This window comes from Diabrotica virgifera, chromosome 2, assembly GCF_917563875.1.
Source record: "Diabrotica virgifera virgifera chromosome 2, PGI_DIABVI_V3a".
In the NCBI taxonomy this organism is placed as follows: domain Eukaryota; kingdom Metazoa; phylum Arthropoda; class Insecta; order Coleoptera; family Chrysomelidae; genus Diabrotica; species Diabrotica virgifera.
In genome coordinates this window covers 133,557,675-133,575,756 of record NC_065444.1, presented here as the reverse complement: position 1 = coordinate 133,575,756, position 18,082 = coordinate 133,557,675, and the positions used below count along the sequence as shown (strand labels likewise).

Below are 18,082 nucleotides of genomic sequence, written 5' to 3'. Positions count from 1 at the left end.
AAAAAAACTACATGATTCCGAACTTTTCGAATAGAAACTTATATACGATGCCTGCGTTTTAAGTAATTGCCGTTTTAATATATAAATTAAAAAGTAAAGTTTTTATATTTACATGATATATTTTAATACCACGCAATTATTTACTTTCTCACATAAGTGTTACCAATATTAAGGCCTTCTCATATTAAACATGAAGCTGTTGTTTCTGTCGCCATACAACTTTGCCGCCTGATTTGATAGCCATTGCAACACAGTGATATTATATTAAAGCTATTTTCGTCATAGTTCATAGTGGCGCTGACTTCTGAGATGCGTATTTAGTTGAAACAGCACGTGATAGGCACTATAAAGCTACCGCAATGGCGTCTGAGTAGGTACAGTGGTTATGCGCGAGCCTCCACCATAGCGTTGTATCGGCAGAATTTCAAAACGGTGTTACTTACACAACACGACTCGTATAAAGTTTCCAAAGTCGAAGTATTCTGTACATTATCATCATATACAAGCTTTAAATAATATAGTGATTAATAAATATATTGTTTTTTACTGTATATTTATCTATAGTCTTCTTTCAGAACAAAGTACATAAAAAATAGTTCGTTCGCCTTATTATACATCTGGCCAAGCCTAACATAAAAAGGCGAAAATCTTTCTGCATTATAAATAAAAAAAATCAACTTTTTCATTATCAAAACTCCAAGCTACTGTCAATATGAGAATAAAAATTATTGCAGTTGTGCATTATCTTACTATACTTTATGCAAAAATTATGAAATTAAAAAATATAGCAATCAAAAACAAATTAATCTAAATATTAACAGGCATTGATCATGTAAATATCATTCAAAAGGGTCTTGTTATGCAAACTGCACGAAAAATGTATCATTTTGTAATCGTTTTTTTTTAAGTTAATTAAAATTTTACAGTGTAACATACTTTTCCTTCATTGAAAAAGAAGACGTGTACAGAATACCTCTTACAAGATATTTTGTAGAGATTTATATTATACCAAAACGCAGATTTGGCAATGAAAACTTACAACAACGATGATGAAAGAAGCAACAAGAAAAATCTTATTTCCATTAAAGTTAAATGCACGTCATATAATTTTGACGTTAAAATTTTCGCATAGATATGCTATATTGTCGAATTAGTATGTATGTATAGGGAAATATCAAATACTATAACGGCAAAAATAATCAATTATAGGGATAAATCTGAATTATTCAATTTAAATACAAAAGTAACTATTATTTGTCACAATATACCTAATGGCTACTGCTTTAGTAGCTCATAAAACACTAGTGATATGTGTTAATATATTTTATTAAAAAATTTAAAAATTAATAATATAGATAGATCTAACGAACACATCCAATTTTGTGATTTTGGGTAATTTAACAGTTAGTTATTCTGCTTATTAGTTAGCTTGGGAAATAGTGCTAAACATTGAAATAATTAAATTCAAAGCTACTGCAATACGCTGTAACAAACAACAACTTCAGTTACTGGTATAGTCTAAGAGCTAGTGAATCCTCCGACTAACGGTCGTCCTGTAAGGCTAGAAATTTGTCTAGTGATAATTCATAGCACACCAAGGCTAAAAACCATGACCTGGCAGGCATCAGCCGTGCACGTGTATCTACCAGGTGAATCGAAAAGTGCAAATTTAGGGGGTAAAATAAACTTTCTCCTGTAAAGTTTAAATTTAAGTATGTGTTTGAGTAAGTCATTTAGAAGAAATGTGTACAATGACAGGCGATTCTAAAGAGCATAAGACCTTGCCAGGCGAGGGGAAAGATTAGGGGTTTTTCCTAAAATTATCTTTTTTGCATCGAAAAAAGTTTTTTTATGTTTTTTGAATCATTCCAAACAGAAAACGTCTTTAGTGACTTTTCTCTTAGGTTAATAGTTTTTGTTATATAAGCGATTAAAAATTTTGAAAATTGCGAAATCGGCCATTTTTAACCCTAAATCGGACATTTAACTAAAAATTTCAATGTTGCCAAGGTAGGTAGATATTCTTTAAACATTGATTGATGAAATACCGAAGAGTTTTTTGCAATACAATATCGAAAACCCCTTTGCTTTTTAATTGCTAATCAAGCGGCCGCGACACTGTAGTATAAATGAGGACGTTTGAGTTTGCATAAATTCATTATCTCGAGAATGGGCAAATTTGAAGAGAAATCCTCAGACAGGTCGATTTTTATTTTTAAATTAGGACTTTTTGGCATATATATAATACTAGTGACGTCATCCATCTGGGCGTGATGACATAATCGATGATTTTTTTAAATGAGAGTAGGGGTTGTGTGATTGCTCATTTGAAAGGTTATTTAATTATCTGTTCAGTAATATAAACCTTAACGTAATTATTTATACAGGGTGTACAAACAATTTTTTTCTTCTTTTTGTCTAAATTAATTTAAAAAAAGAAAATTTTTGTACACCCTGTATAAATAATTATGTTAATGTGTATATTACTGAATAGAAAATTAAATAACCTTTCAAATGAGCTATCACACAACCCCTACTCTCATTTAAAAAAAAATCATCGATTACGTCATCACGCCCAGACGGATGACTTCATTAGTATTATATACATGCCAAAAAGTCCTAATTTAAGAATAAAAATCGACCTGTCTGAGGATTTCTCTTTAAATTTGCACTTTCTCGAGATAATGAATTTATGCAAACTCAAACGTCCTCACTTATACTACAGTGTCGCGCCCGCTTGATTAGCAATTAAAAAACAAAGGGGTTTTCGATATTGTTATGCAAAACACTCTTCGGGATTTCATCAATCAATGTTTAAAGAATATCTACCTACCTTGGCAACATTTAAATTTTTAGTTAAATGTCCGATTTAGGGTTAAAAATGGCCGATTTCGCAATTTTCAAAATTTTTAATCGCTTATATAACAAAAACTATTAACCTAAGAGAACAATCACCAAAGACCTTTTCTGTTTAGAATGATTCAAAAAACCTAAAAACACTTTGTTCAATGCAAAAAAAATAATTTTAGGAAAAACCCATAATCTTTCCCCTCGCCTGGCAAGGTCTTATGCTCTTCAGAATCGCCTGTCATTGTACACATTTTTTCTAAATGACTTACTCAAACACATACTTAAATTTAAACTTTACAGGAGAAAGTTTATTTTACCCCCTAAATTTGCACTTTTCGATTCACTTGGTAGATACACGTGCACGGCCGATGCCTGCCAGGTCATGGTTTTTAGCCTTGGTGTGCTATGAATTATCACTAGACAAATTTCTAGGCATACAGGAAGACCGTTAGTCGGAGGGTTCACTAGCTCTTAGACTAATATCAGTGGCCATACATTATTACGCTGTCTGCCAAAACATTGAATTAATGGACACAAGTTCCTTACAACAACGATCGAGCTGTTTTTGTATTTTTTTGTTTATGAAATACAATAAGTCATTACTTATTCACATTATTATTTAAGGTTTGTTGGCATTAGACAAAACTAGGTGATATTAATAAAAATTATACATGGTAACTCTGGAAATAATTAGTTAGAAATGAACAGTTTCTGTCATTTGCACTTCATAAATTAAAGGTGAATTGACATACTGTTTTTTCAATGATAATTACTATAAAGTACTGTTTTTTGAGTACTAATTTGTTTATGAATTTTATGCTATTGAAAATAAGTCATATTTATTGTTAGGGAATTTCTAAGCAGTTGATCGTACTGTAGTGATGTACAAACGTCATTGATGACAATGCAATGAACTCTAAAAGAAATAATTGATATACATGAATACAAGCGGGTTTGGGGTACAATTTAATAGAAATATTAAGTCGACAATAAGTCTAGTCGCAACATAGGGGGTCCCGTGGGAAATTCTAGCTCGCCGTGATTTGATGGGGTTTTTTGGGTCCCTCAATCCAATGGAAGTGGTCTGGAAGCCCAAATATGGTGCGTTTCATTGTTATTAACAAATTATGGTAAAATTAGGTATTTTTCAGGTATTATTAGAAGCCCTGTAAAGAAATTGATAGTGTTAAGGTCTTCTCTGGTGTATTTTTGGTCGCTGAATCGAATACGGTTAGTCGCGATTACTCAAAATATTTTCTTATTTTGTTAATAACAAAATAATTGTTTATTCGCCGAAAAGCTCGAAATAATGTGCTATCTACAGCAAGTTTGTAGTCTTTTTCATAGTATTTTTATACGATAAATCGATTGTCACTAGTCGTGATAGCTTAAACCACGTTCCGACTTTGTTATTAATAAATTATTGCAAAAATAACGGTTTATAGTACGTGTACTCACGGTTTTGCTCTAAATTTAAAAAAACCACTTGGATTGACATGAAATTTGGCATACACGTAGCTAACATGTCAAACAAAACAAGTGATATTGTGCCGATGTGTGCTTTTACCCTGGGGGTGACTTTCACCCCTTTTCGGGGGTGAAAAAAGAAACCTTTAAAATAAGTCCGGAATTGGATAAACTGATTAATTCTAAGCAACTTTTGTTCTATACAGTTTTTTTTACTAAGTCAATACTTTTTGAGTTATTTGCGAGTGAATATGTTAATTTTTCAACAAAAAAAAAACACGTTTTTGGTGGTTTTATAAGCACTTTCGAACTGATGAAACTTACAGATCATATAAATACAACATAAGTAAAGCAACTTGTGAAGCGGTAACGATTAATTTCATTTGAGATGATAATTAGGGGGTGATGTTTCCGCTTGTTTGACAAAAAGGGACCAACCTTATTTTGAGCGTAACTTGCTTATTTTTGATAGTAAATACTTTTTCAAAAAACAAGAATAAAGTTTTTCTTAAAAGCTTTAAAAAACTTGTAATGAGTTTTCCTCAAGAAGTGCTTCATTTTTTGGTTATCTTATGATGAAATATTCGATTTGGAATTTGACAAATATGAGCCTGTTGTTCATTAGCTACAACTCCGCTTCTACTGGGTCTACGGACCTCATACATACACCATTTTTTTCGCTTTTTATAGTCTATATTTTTGCTAGAGTCTATATAAGAAAATGTTTTTAAAAAAAATAGTTGCTTTTTGAGTTATTGCGAGAAACCGTCTAAAAACGTGGGGTTTTTGTTGAAAAATGAACATATTCACTGGCAAATAACTCGAAAAGTATTAACTTAGTGAAAAAACAGTATGGAACAAAAGTTACTTAGAATTAATCAGTTTATCCACTTCCTGACTTATTTTAAAAGTCTCTTTTTAAGGGTGAAACTCACCCCCAGGGTAAAAGCACACATCGGCACAATATCACTTGTTTTGTTTGACATGTTAGCTACGTGTACGTGTATGCCAAATGTCATGTGAATCAAAGTGGCTTTTTTTTAATTTAGAGCAAAAATCGTGAGTAAACGTACTATAAACTGTTATTTTTGCAATAATTTATTAATAACAAAGTCGGAACGTGGTTTAAGCTATCCCGACTAGTGGCAATAGATTTAGCGTATAAAAATACTATGAAAAAAACTACAAACTTGCTGTATATAGCTTTATTATTTCGAGCTTTTCGGCGAATAAACAATTATTTTGTTATTAACAAAATAAGAACATATTTTGAGTAATCGCGACTAGTCGCATTCGATTCAGCGACCAAAAATACACCAGAGAAGAAATTAACACTATCAATTTATTTACAGGGCTTCTAATAATTCGTGAAAAATACCTAATTTTACCATAATTTGTTAATAACAATTCCATCAAACCACGGCGAGCTAAAATTTCCCACGGGACCCCCTATGTTGCGACCTAGGCTAAATGCTCTGACTATCCAATGAACTTTAAAGGATATAATGTATATAAAGCTGATTTGAAAGTTTTATGTCATTTTTACGTCAACTATATATAAAACATTTTAGATTTTAGGTAGCTATTCAAGTAAAAGAATGATTAAAAACAACAGCATTTATTAATATTTAATTTACATTACAACTATAACTAGTACATTCTATTAAGAGAAGCAAATACTGATAATATATTAACACTTTGTTATAATTTATTAAATTAGATTGGGCAAACGATATATCTGCTAATTGTTTAAGTAAATCATTATTTTAATAGTAATTTAATTTGGTTCATTCAAGTTGCAATATGCTTTAAGTTGGTGGCAGAACGAACGGCTACGATTTCTTTATTCAGTCAGTGCAAAGATAACCAAAATAATATGCAAAAGAAGATCAGAAAGATGACCATCAAATTACTTGACTGTAATCATGACTAGAATATGGGTTTATGTACTATTTATTTGTAGTACTAAGGGTATATCCCAAATATACACTCACAGACAAAAATATTGCATATTTTGAAAGTAACGTGTGAAATAAAAATTTTTGTGATGCCCCTAGTGTCATAGGAATAGGATTTCTCTTCCGAATGTGATGTTTTTAAGTATCATATAAATGGTATAATCGGATTTAAATTTGATATGGGCTTTATGGTGGCCAATAAAATTTTTAGATTGAATCTCATCAAGGTAAGTATTCACTATTCTACCGAGATGAAGACCTGAGTCATGGTGCATTAACACGAATTTGTTATCCAATATGGCTGGCAAATGGCAAAACATGATCTTCTAAAATGTTTTTAATGTACATATCAGCTGTCATCCACCCAATCACCTCCACAAGTTCGGTATCACCTTTCCAATAAATACCACTCCAGAGCACTATGCCGCCACCACCAAAATTAACACTGTATGAGGTTACATCTGGCATAGCGTTCATCATATGGAAGCAAGATTTAGAAAACTTCGTCTACAGAAGAGTTGTCGAACAGTATGTCAGTTGTAACCAGTTGTAACCTCATACAGAGCGTTAGCGCTAACATAGACGGGGTGGCGTACGTCGACTGAACCCCCGCTGAGATGTCGAAAGCGACGCATTCCTTACTATACTTTGATGCGGTGACACACACCAGGCGCTCTTAAAATTTTCGTTGCAGCGGCGTTCCCGCGACCCATCCTAGAAACCATATGTCGCCCAAGCGGTTTTACGACTTCGACGGCATATCATAAATGCGTGTATCGTGGTACAACACAGACGTTTGAGCTGTTTTCTAGCGAATTTTGTTGTGAGTGTTGCCAAAGCTTGTTTAATGATGGGAATTACAGAATTGAACTATATTTTGACTTGAATTTTTACTCCCATATCAAATTATTTTTATATGGGACTCATTGTATTTTTAATTTTTTTTTATCTTATAGCTTAAAAGGCAACTTAATTAGGTACATTTCTATCTGGAAAAAAGTAATCTACTAAATAATTTATTTTTCAAACTCTTTGAAACTAATTTCACAAATATTTAAACAGAATTTTCAAATCTGTAACCATTGACCAGTTTGACTTGACTTGAGTTATTTGTCAGAAGGATTGACTTTAATAAAAATAAAATTATTCACTCCATAAAAATAAAGATAATAAACAGTTATCTTACCTTATTTATTATTTTATTTGTTATGCTCTACAGGCCTTGTATTTACAATTTTACATAATACAGTTTATACTAATAACTTATATATAATTTTATTTGATGTCTAGGTATGTAAAAATTTGCTGAACTATGGTTCTCCACCTATCTCCAAAATATCCTATTTTTCGCCTTATCTTTCCAGTGTGTAATTTCCATCGATACTATTATATTCCTGAACCTTTCTTGCAGTATTTTTCTTGGTCTACCTCGTCTCCTAGTCCCAACTGGTCTTCTTAGCAGTACCATATTTGGCATTCTTTCCTTATCCATCCCCTAAACATGACCTGCCCACCTGATTCGTTATGACTGTGTATCTTGTTCTTGTTATACTTGGTTCCTTGTAAAGCATCCTTAATTCTTGATTGGTGCTTCTATGACAGCCGTCTTCTGTATCTGTATTTTTTTCCCTGAAAATAGCGCTCAGTATGTTCCGTTCTCAACTCTCTATCATTTCTTCTTCTGTTTTATTTAGCACCCATGTCTCACATCCGTAGGTGACTGTTGCTCTTATTACGGTTTCGTATATTCTGGTTTTCGTCTTTCTCGATACGTACTTTGGCTTTAATTTGAATAATTTTTTTGTTAATATTAATTTGTGAGACATCACTATTTCCCACTAAATGGGGTATAATAGAGGGCCATCAATTTAACACCTGTATTTGCTCACTGGTGTACCATAGAATGGACAGCCTCTTAGCGTTATAAATAGTTTTTCTTAGGTGATATGCTTTCCCTCATAACGGTGTATTTCTTGAAAATGGCTCTTTAGTACTTACTAATAACTCCTAAAAAGATTTTTTAGACATTCTTGTAAAATTAAAAAACTTCTCTGGGCCTTTATTATATTAATTTAATTCTGTAAAAAAATCCCTTATAATAGCGTTCCTTTATGATGGGATGTATCCAATATCTGCGTTTCTTTTTTCTTTAATCTAAGATAAAATAAACTTGCATTTATTACAAAAGACAAATCGTCATAACTTTCAGACATCGTATCGTACAGCAGCCAACACGCGACTAAATTTGGCAACAACGAAATACAAATACTTTAAATCGTAGCGTAGCTGCCGCTGTTACACCGCGCCATGTGTTTTAAACTGCCTCGACGTCGATTCGACGCGCGCCGCCTGGTGTGTCCTTGCTCTTAGTTTTGGTGGTGGCGGCATAGTGCTACGGAGCGGTATTGCTTTGAAAGGACATACTGAACACGTGGAGGTGATTAGGCGAATGCCAACTAATATGTACATTGAAAACATTTAACATCATGTTTTGCCATTTGACAGCCATATTGGATATGATATATTAATATTAATGCACGTTTTCATGTCGCTAGCATAGTGAAGACTTACCTTGATGATATTCAATTTAAAAATTATACTGGCCAGCATAAAGCCCAGATCAGATTTAAATCCGATTATAGCATTTATATGATGCTTTAAAACATCGCATTCGGAAAATAAATCCTATTTCTATGATAAAGTGGGGCTAAGGATAACAGCACAAAAAATTTCATTCCACATGCATATGCAATATTTTTGTCCGTGAGTATATTTTATTTGTTTTATGTTAAGAATAGGGAGTAATTATATGTCAAAGGAGTCAATGGACTCATCTGAACTTGAAACTAAAAATATTATTTTACTTGTAAACGAAATAACAAGAAATTCTATAAAGGTATTCAATTGTAGCAAGAAATCAGAATATAAGTTGGAAATTAGATTGCATCAAATCACAATGAAATCCATGGAGGAAAGTATCAAAAAATTAGCCAGAATTACAAATCAATGAGATATTTTATTTAACCCAGATGTGCCTGACGTACAATAAATTGTACACCATAAACATGTTTTGACTTGTACATATATGCACATTCTTTGTCTTGGTAACAGCTTAAATACTTTCAGTAAGTCTTAACCAACCATAACGTGTAGTTGTGAATTGCCCACTTTGTGATATCTGGCGATAATTTTGTGATAAAGATTATAAGTTTTATAATTCGGCTGAATTTGGAAAACGATTTGCTAAATCATTAAACATTTAAAAATGAATAACCATTTTCAATTTCGTTGCAAAACAAAAATACAGCCGAACCATATTCTAGTCCAATCAGAGAGTGCATCAAGCACCTCTACCAGTTTCGAAACTTATTAGTCTCTCATCAGGAGGCACATATGTTGCTCTCCCTGATCCAACCAAAACAAAACCCCAACGTGCAGTCCCGGATTGCAACGAACGAAATGGCATAGATGCCCTAGCGGCAACTGCTACAACAAGACTAAGTTTTCACTCTAATGGCATATAAAACAACATAATGCTATTCTACACCCCACCAGAATGAAAACAATGGGAACCTTCTCTGGTTACACCTCCGAGGCTTCTACAATATGCAAGCCATACGGATGCTGAGACTAAGGAAGATGAGGGAATTCTACAATTTACAATTCACGTCCCATCTGCTCAGCGCGGTAAAGTTCCAACGAGAATGGTTCCCTTCGTACTCCAATCAGAGTAAATGTAAATCAAAAATGAATTTACTCTGATTGGAGTACGAAGGGAACCATTCTCGTTGGAACTTTACCGCGCTGAGCAGATGGGACGTGAATTGTAAATTGTAGAATTCCCTCATCTTCCTTAGTCTCAGCATCCGTATGGCTTGCATATTGTAGAAGCCTCGGAGGTGTAACCAGAGAAGGTTCCCATTGTTTTCATTCTGGTGGGGTGTAGAATAGCATTATGTTGTTTTATATGCCATTAGAGTGAAAACTTAGTCTCATTAAATATTTGTTATATTTATGCAGAAAATATATATGTATATTTTTGTACATACCGGTAGAGAACACGTATACAGTGAGCACGTAAAGGTTGGAATAAATTCATTTTCTCGAGAATAGACGATTTTGGAAAAAAATCCCGAAGCAAGTCAATTTTTATTTTTATATTACGACTTTTTGGCATATATATCATACTAGTGACGTCACCCATCTGGGCGTGATGACGTCATCGATAATTTTTTTTAAATGAGAATAGGGGTCGTGTGATGGCTCATTTGAAAGGTAATTCAATTCTCTATTCAATAATATAAACATTAACATAATTATTTATGCAGGGTGCCCAAAAAAATTTTTTGGATTAAGTTTATTGACATAAAAAGAAGAATGTATCTAATTTATTTAATTCAAAACACATTTTACTACTCTCAGAAAACAGAAAACATGTTTATTTGAAAAATAATCTTTGCTTTTCGCTTAAATTAAATGTTCAAATTGTTACGAGGCTGGTGGGTGGCTGCTTTAATATTGAATTTAAGCAAAAAACAATATTTATTTGCCAAATAAACATTTTTTCCTGTTTTCTGATAGCAGTAAAATGTATTTTGAATTAAATAAATTACACACATTCTTCTTTTTATGTCAATAAATTTAATTCAAAAAAATTTTTTTGGACACCCTGTATAAATAATTATGTTAATGTTTATATTACTGAATAAAGAATTGAATTACCTTTCAAATGAGCTATTACACGACCCCTATTAAAAAAATCATCGATGACGCCATCACGCCCAGATGGGTAACGTCACTAGTATGTTAAATATGCCAAAAATCGTAATTTAAAAATAAAAATTGACCTGTTTTGGGTTTTTTTTTTCAAAAATCGTCCATTCTCAAGAAAATGAATTTATTCCAACCTTTACGTGCTCACTGTATATTTCTATTTAGATTTAAAAATTGATTTTTTTATTCTACAATATGCGTTGGGCTATTTCATTTTAGTGTACAAAATATTGTACGCCAGGAAAATACCATACTATTTATTATTAGGAGCTTTTCACTGGAGGATGCGCTTGGTATGTTGGAGAATCATGAAAATTTAGTAGCAGTTGTAGACAGTATTGCTTTGGAGTCTCCAGTAAATGCATGTGATGTCCTAACAGACGAAGACTGATGATAGAGATATAAAGGCAATGGATAATTTACCTGGCTCGCAATTACAACCTTGTTCTCAAATATATGTGCAAAATAATGACGAAGGCATACTGTTACCCGATTCTCAGTAAAACATTCCATTCACAGAGCTGAGAGATAAATGGACAGGTAAAGGATCAGAAAAAAATACATATCACTAAGCAAAAGAAAACATGCCGAGAGAAGGTCAATGTATTGGTGAAAAAGGAACTTCCAAAATATGATTCTAAGCGTTCCGCTGAATGTTTTTCACTTTTCGTTGATAAGTAGCTTATACTAAAGCTTATACCGTCAGCAACTAATCGATATGATTCACATAAGGATCGCCAACAAGAAGTTCGGAAGTAGAGGTCAAAGTTTCTCTGGGAACTCTACTATTGAGTGGTTATGTCAACATTCCTTGGAGGAGAATGTTTTGGCAACGTGAAAGGGATCCTAGAAATCGACTTAAAGCTGTGACAGATGCACTTACTTACAAAATTGGATCAGTTATAATTTAGAAGACGCTAATTTAGATTAGGTCGTCCATCTGCCAATGAAAACGTCTAAATTGGCTATGATCGACTAGTCCATTTTTGGTGATTCCACGGGAAAAAAGAACTCGATAGTATGATTTGTGCCATAATATTTCATAAATAAGGTGTTCAAAATGAAACGTATGCTTAAATTTCAAATGTTTTGTTTTATACTATACCCAAACCTAATAATAAGTTATATGCCTGGTGTACCATATTTTGTACAGCATTTTTTTTTACTTATTTCACATAAATATTTTGTTTTAACGACAAATATGTTTTTGTTACCTTACATAACACGTAAAGGGCCTAGCCGGGTAAGATGGTGAAAAGTGCCCCCAACCCAATCTAAATTCCATATAGGCCACTTTTTAGCATATATAGAGGAACTCACTTTCTGAAATTTTTAGCCCCCTAGGTGGTCACGTGACCCCCCTAGAGCCTAATTAGGCTTTTTATGTTTTTATTTTTTATCTCAGCCGCATTAAGAGCTAGCCAAAAACTTTATTTAAAAAAGTTGTAAGTTTTAAAAAGATCTATATGAAAAAATTTTTTTTTATTTTTTTGGCGGGAAATTCGAATTTTTAGAACAATTTTAAACTTTTAAATAAATCTGAAAAAAAAACTAAGACACTCGTTTTTACGAAAATTAATTATAATGTGTATTTTTGCACAATCTTTCACCCTGAATTTTTTCAGATTTTTAAAATTGGTGAAACGTACCTTTAAAAATAAAAAACCGCATTTTTTCGGTTTTTTTTTTCGTTTTTTTGATACAATTTTATACATATTTTTCAAAAAACTTAACACCGTCACTAGAATAGGTAAAAAACTGAAAAATAATTGGGATTTGCTTCATAAAAATTTTTTGTAACGCCATCCATTTTCAAGATACAGGGCGTTGAAGAAAACGAAATTTTACATATTTTTTACGATTTTGCCGAAACGACTGGCAACATTGTAATAAAACTTGGCGAGTTTTAAGAGGTAGTTATTGTGCATGTTTTGACATACAACTAAGGATTTAATATTCATCATTGGCGCGCATAGGGGTAATGGTCTGAACTTTTCAAAGAAAAAAAGATAGTACGCCACTGACATATTTCAAATTAACAATCATTTTTGAATTCCTCGTTCAATTTGCAATAAAAATCTATCTTCTCATTTTTTCATACGACGCGCTGTTTTGCTGCAAAAAATAAAATATCTTAACGCTTCCAAAGTATTCGAATTAATTTTGATAATGGATGTATTAGTTTATTATGTATGTAGATGTAGAAACTACTAGAAGTTCGAATACTTTGTAAGGGTTAAGATCTTTTATTTTTTGAATAAAAATGGCGCGTCGTATGAAAAAATAAGAAGATACATTTTTTGTCACAAATTGAATGAGAAATTGAAAAACGATTGTTAATTTGAAATATGTCAGTGGCGTACTATCTTTATTCTTTAAAAAGTTCAGACCATTACACCTATGCGAGCCAATGATGAATATCAAATCATTAATTGTATGTCAAAATATGCACAATAACCAGCTCTTAAATCCCGCCAAGTTTTATTACAATGTTGCCAGTAGTTTCAGCAAAATCGTAAAAAATGTGTAAAATTTTGTTTTCTTCAACGCCATGTATTTTGAAAATGGATGGCTTTACAAAAAATTTTTATTAAGCAAACCCCAATTATTTTTCAGTTTTTTACCTATTCTAGTGACAGTGTTACCTTTTTTGAAAAATATGTATAAAATTGTTTCAAAATACGAAAAATAAACTGAAAAAATGCGGTTTTTTATTTATAAAGGTACGTTTCACCAATTTTAAAAGTCTGAAAAAATTCAGGGTGAAAGATTGTGCAAAAATACACATTATAATTAATTTTCGTAAAAACGAGTGTCTTAGTTTTTTTTTCAGAGTCATTTAAAAGTTTAAAATTGTTCTAAAAATTCGAATTTCCCGCCAAAAAATTTAAAAAAAATTTTTTCTTATAGATCTTTTTGGAACTTACAACTTTTTTTAATAAAGTTTTTGGCTAGCTCTTGATACGCCTGAGATAAAAAATAAAAACATAAAAAGCCTAATTAGGCTCTAGGGGGGTCACGTGACCACCTAGGGGGCTAAAAATTTCAGAAAGTGAGTTCCTCTATATGTGCTAAAAATTGGCCTATATGGAATTTAAATCGAGCTGGGGGCACTTTTCACCATCTTATCCGGCTAGGCCCTTTGAAGAAAAATATTAAAAAATATTTTAAGGTAAGTTTTAGGCATATCTGGGTTAAAGACAAGGAAAATTATAAAATATGAATGTGACTTCTAATCCTTGATTTTGAGAATGAATTAATATTGGGCTTTTATGAAAAAAATTATACATTTATTAGTTAATTACATAATGCCAGAATTTAAAGCATATTGCAAGAGAATACCCACAAAGAAAAACTATACATAATTCTTGGTAAAACTGTATGATGTATATATTGATAGCAGTCTTTATATTGGACTATACACAGATTTTGCTCAGTTCATACAGGAGGACTATTATGATACGAAATATTTCACTATACAATACAATAAATATTTATTTTCTTGGAACCACATTCAAAATTTATGAAGATAAACGTTATCGCAGAAATATCAGGACGAAGGAATGGTGGTGGAGCATCACAGTGCATAGAATAAATTAGTTTCAGCATGTCAAAGTTACATTTCCTACTCGTAGTTCAACCCGTAATCATATGAATAAGTAAATTTAGGCAAAGCCAATACCTAGAGTACTAAAAATTACCGTTAGATTTTGAATATCATATGGAGTAATACAGGAGACTTCCGAATTGGGTAAAACCGAGTTAGATCTACACTTATACAAGAAATAATTAGTTCTATACAAAATAGAAGAGGGCTATCTTTATTAAAAACATTACTAACTTTATAACTTACAGGAGGAACATAATTTATTGATTAAGGATCAAATAAATAACAGTATGCTACGACAGGGTAGGTAATATAAATCAAAATAAATGCTAATATACTGATTTGACGCTTTTCTCTACACTGCACATCATAAAAATAAACGTATTTGATACCATTAATCCATTACAACTGTAGTAATGCATGTTCAAAGAAATAAATATAACATTAATGTCCTTCATGTTAATAATATTAAACTATATATCAATAATTTCTTATAAACGATCATTACAAAAAAAAATAAACGGATTTATTGGTACCAAGTTAACTAATATATCTAATTTGTATCATATACAAACAACAGTTCATATTAGTCCTCCATTTTTTTTTCAAGTTTGGCATTTGTAACAATGACTAGATCATGAAAATATAATAAAAACAGAAATTTTACAGAAAATACTGTACAATCACTAATAACTAAATTAAGGGGCTATCCTAGTGTAAAATTACGAAATTCATATACTTTTTTGGGAATTTCTAAAATGAAAAGTACTGCACCAATTGTCTTGAAAATTTGCATAAGAATTTACTATAAAATGAAGTACATTTAAAAAAATGTTCATAAAAAATATTGAAAGTTAAACGATTTATGCGCTATCTGCTAGCACCGCGAAAAAAAACATAGCTCCCCTGCTGCAGTGATTGGGACTAATAGAGATCCTGAAACTTAAATTTTCAAAGTTATTATTGAAATATAAGTTATTTTCTATACCCACTAGGAGTTTTTTGATCGGATAAAAAATGTCAATTTGGCGGTTTTGAAACTGAGAATGTTCTAGCTAATTTAAAAAAAATTCAACACTTCGTCATTTTGCCAAATATTAATATTTTTCAAAAATCCTAGTTGATGGTGGTTTACTGTAAAGAGACCGAAATCATTAGACCGAAAGCAGTAGACCGAACTCATTAGACCGAAAAGCACTCTACCGAAACCTCACTAGACCGAACAGCAGAAGACCGAAAAGCAGTTCTTTTTACTTGTCGCAGTAAAAGGGATAAGACTAATGTAATTACAACTAAATGTTATTTGGATGGTTATTATAAACAGTTAAAATGGTGTTAACGTCACTCTACCCTTAATTTATTTTTACCTTCACTAAATTGTTTAACGGATGAAAATGTTTTGATATCAGACTGTACAGAGTAACAATTTACACAGTCTATATATAAAATAGTACAAAAAAAATACAATAAACAAAAAGACAGATATACAAAATCTTAGCATAATTTACTGCAATATTTTTTAATTTATGTACCATTTCGGTCTAATTGTCGTGTACCGTTGATGGTATAGGAAATAACTTATATTTCAATAAGCACTTTGAAATTTTATGTTTCAGGATCTCTATTAGTCCCAATCACTGCAGCAGTGGAGCTATGTTTTAAATCGTTTAATTTTCAATATTTTTTTATGAAAATTGTTTTACATGTACTTCTTTTTATAACAAATGCTCATGCAAATTTTCAAAACAATTGGTACAGTACTTTTTATTTTAGAAATTTCCAAAAAAAGCATATGAACTTCGTACCTTTACACTAGGGTAGCCCCTTAATTTGTGTTGGAGCAGAAATGAAAGCAACATTAACAAGCATTGGTTACATTAATACATCGTATTGTATATAAAATAATAAATTCGAGTTAAATATAAAAAGTTAATGGTTCAATATATCTGAGACTGGTACGATAACTATTAAATTCATATTTTTCTCGATTATATAATATACGTATAATAAACAACAAAAAATGGAAATAAGGAACAGAACAGCTCTCAAAAAAAAAAGAAAGGGTGTTACTGTTTTGAAATTTTTGAATAAAAAAAAACGGACATGGGATATTCACAAAACAAAGAGAAAAAATGCAAAAATTTCATTAAAATAAAAGATGGTACAATTTACTATATAAAACTATATTAAAAAATATCAAAATCACAAATATCAAAAAATAGGCAAAGAAAATCTTCAGGTAAAATATTCAAAAAAGTCAATAAATACCAAATCCACTATTGATAGCTATTATTATAAAAAACATGAGAACTGTCTTACTAAACTCCTTGACTAACTCTCTACTAAGTCCTCTCTGTAATTGATTAACTGTGTTGGAAAATAAAAAAAACATGCTATTAAATTTAAATATGCAACACGAACAAAAAAATATTGTCAAATTAATCCACATTTGATTAAACAGGGTTAAGTTGTGGACTGCATGAGAATATTATATATTTAATCTGAATTAAGTAATTTATATTTAGTCGTTACGTAACTATAATTAGTCTCTTGTTATATTTATAACTTTCTAACTTTGAAATAACATAGACAGAAGAAGTACTCACAATGAATTAGATAGAGCTGTCAACAAGTGTTGACCTTTTGTACTGTCACATTCCTTATTATATAGGCTGGATTCCACGGTATTTTGCTTTGGTAGCGAGGAGTACGGCCCTTAATTGGGCCTATCAGAATCAAAACCTGCTAAATCTTAAATGTTTCGTTTTCCCTTTTTTACACAGTTTCAAAGTTCAAGTATCTATTAATCTACAGGCATAAGTTTTGGGCTCAATTCCGCCATTGTTTGACATTTATTGATGGCACTTTGATTAAGAAATGCCGAATACTTTTTGGGAAATTTACATTTTTAATGTTTTTTTAGTCTCATGAAAAATTTTCATAAAATGGATTTATCAGGTTTTGATTCTATAGACCTCAATTTGAGAAGAAATTTGCTTGTTGTACCAGTCAAATCTTAAACCCTATAATGCAGTAACAATGAGATACGGATCCACGGAGAGACGAAAAAAAAATAAAGAGGACATATTAAGAAATAAATGCATTTCACTTACCATATTAAGATTGGGTAATTTAACTAAGAGAGGTGGCACAAATGGTGCAACTTGTTCCGTAGGGCTAACACGGATTTTAACAACTCAATTTCAAACGGGAAAAAGTTAATAGAACAGAAAACGCAGCCCATTTTATAGAAAATTATTTAAATCGGGAGATAAATTTACTTTGTGCATCATCGAAATGAACTTCATCTAACGGCACATCTTTTGGCGCTTGTTTGAGGTTAGTTACCTACTATGTTTGCAAACAAAAACCACCGACTTTAGCAATAAATGTCAACCGCTGGAATTACATTATATCACCTGAGCGG

The 18,082-nt window shown here is 31.6% G+C and overlaps 1 protein-coding gene across 3 annotated transcripts in view; it reads right to left on the bottom strand.

Moving 5' to 3' along the window:
- Window positions 1-18,082, bottom strand: part of LOC114330071 (AP-1 complex subunit sigma-2) — a 72,567-nt gene that overhangs the window by 30,219 nt on the left and 24,266 nt on the right. The window lies entirely within an intron of this gene.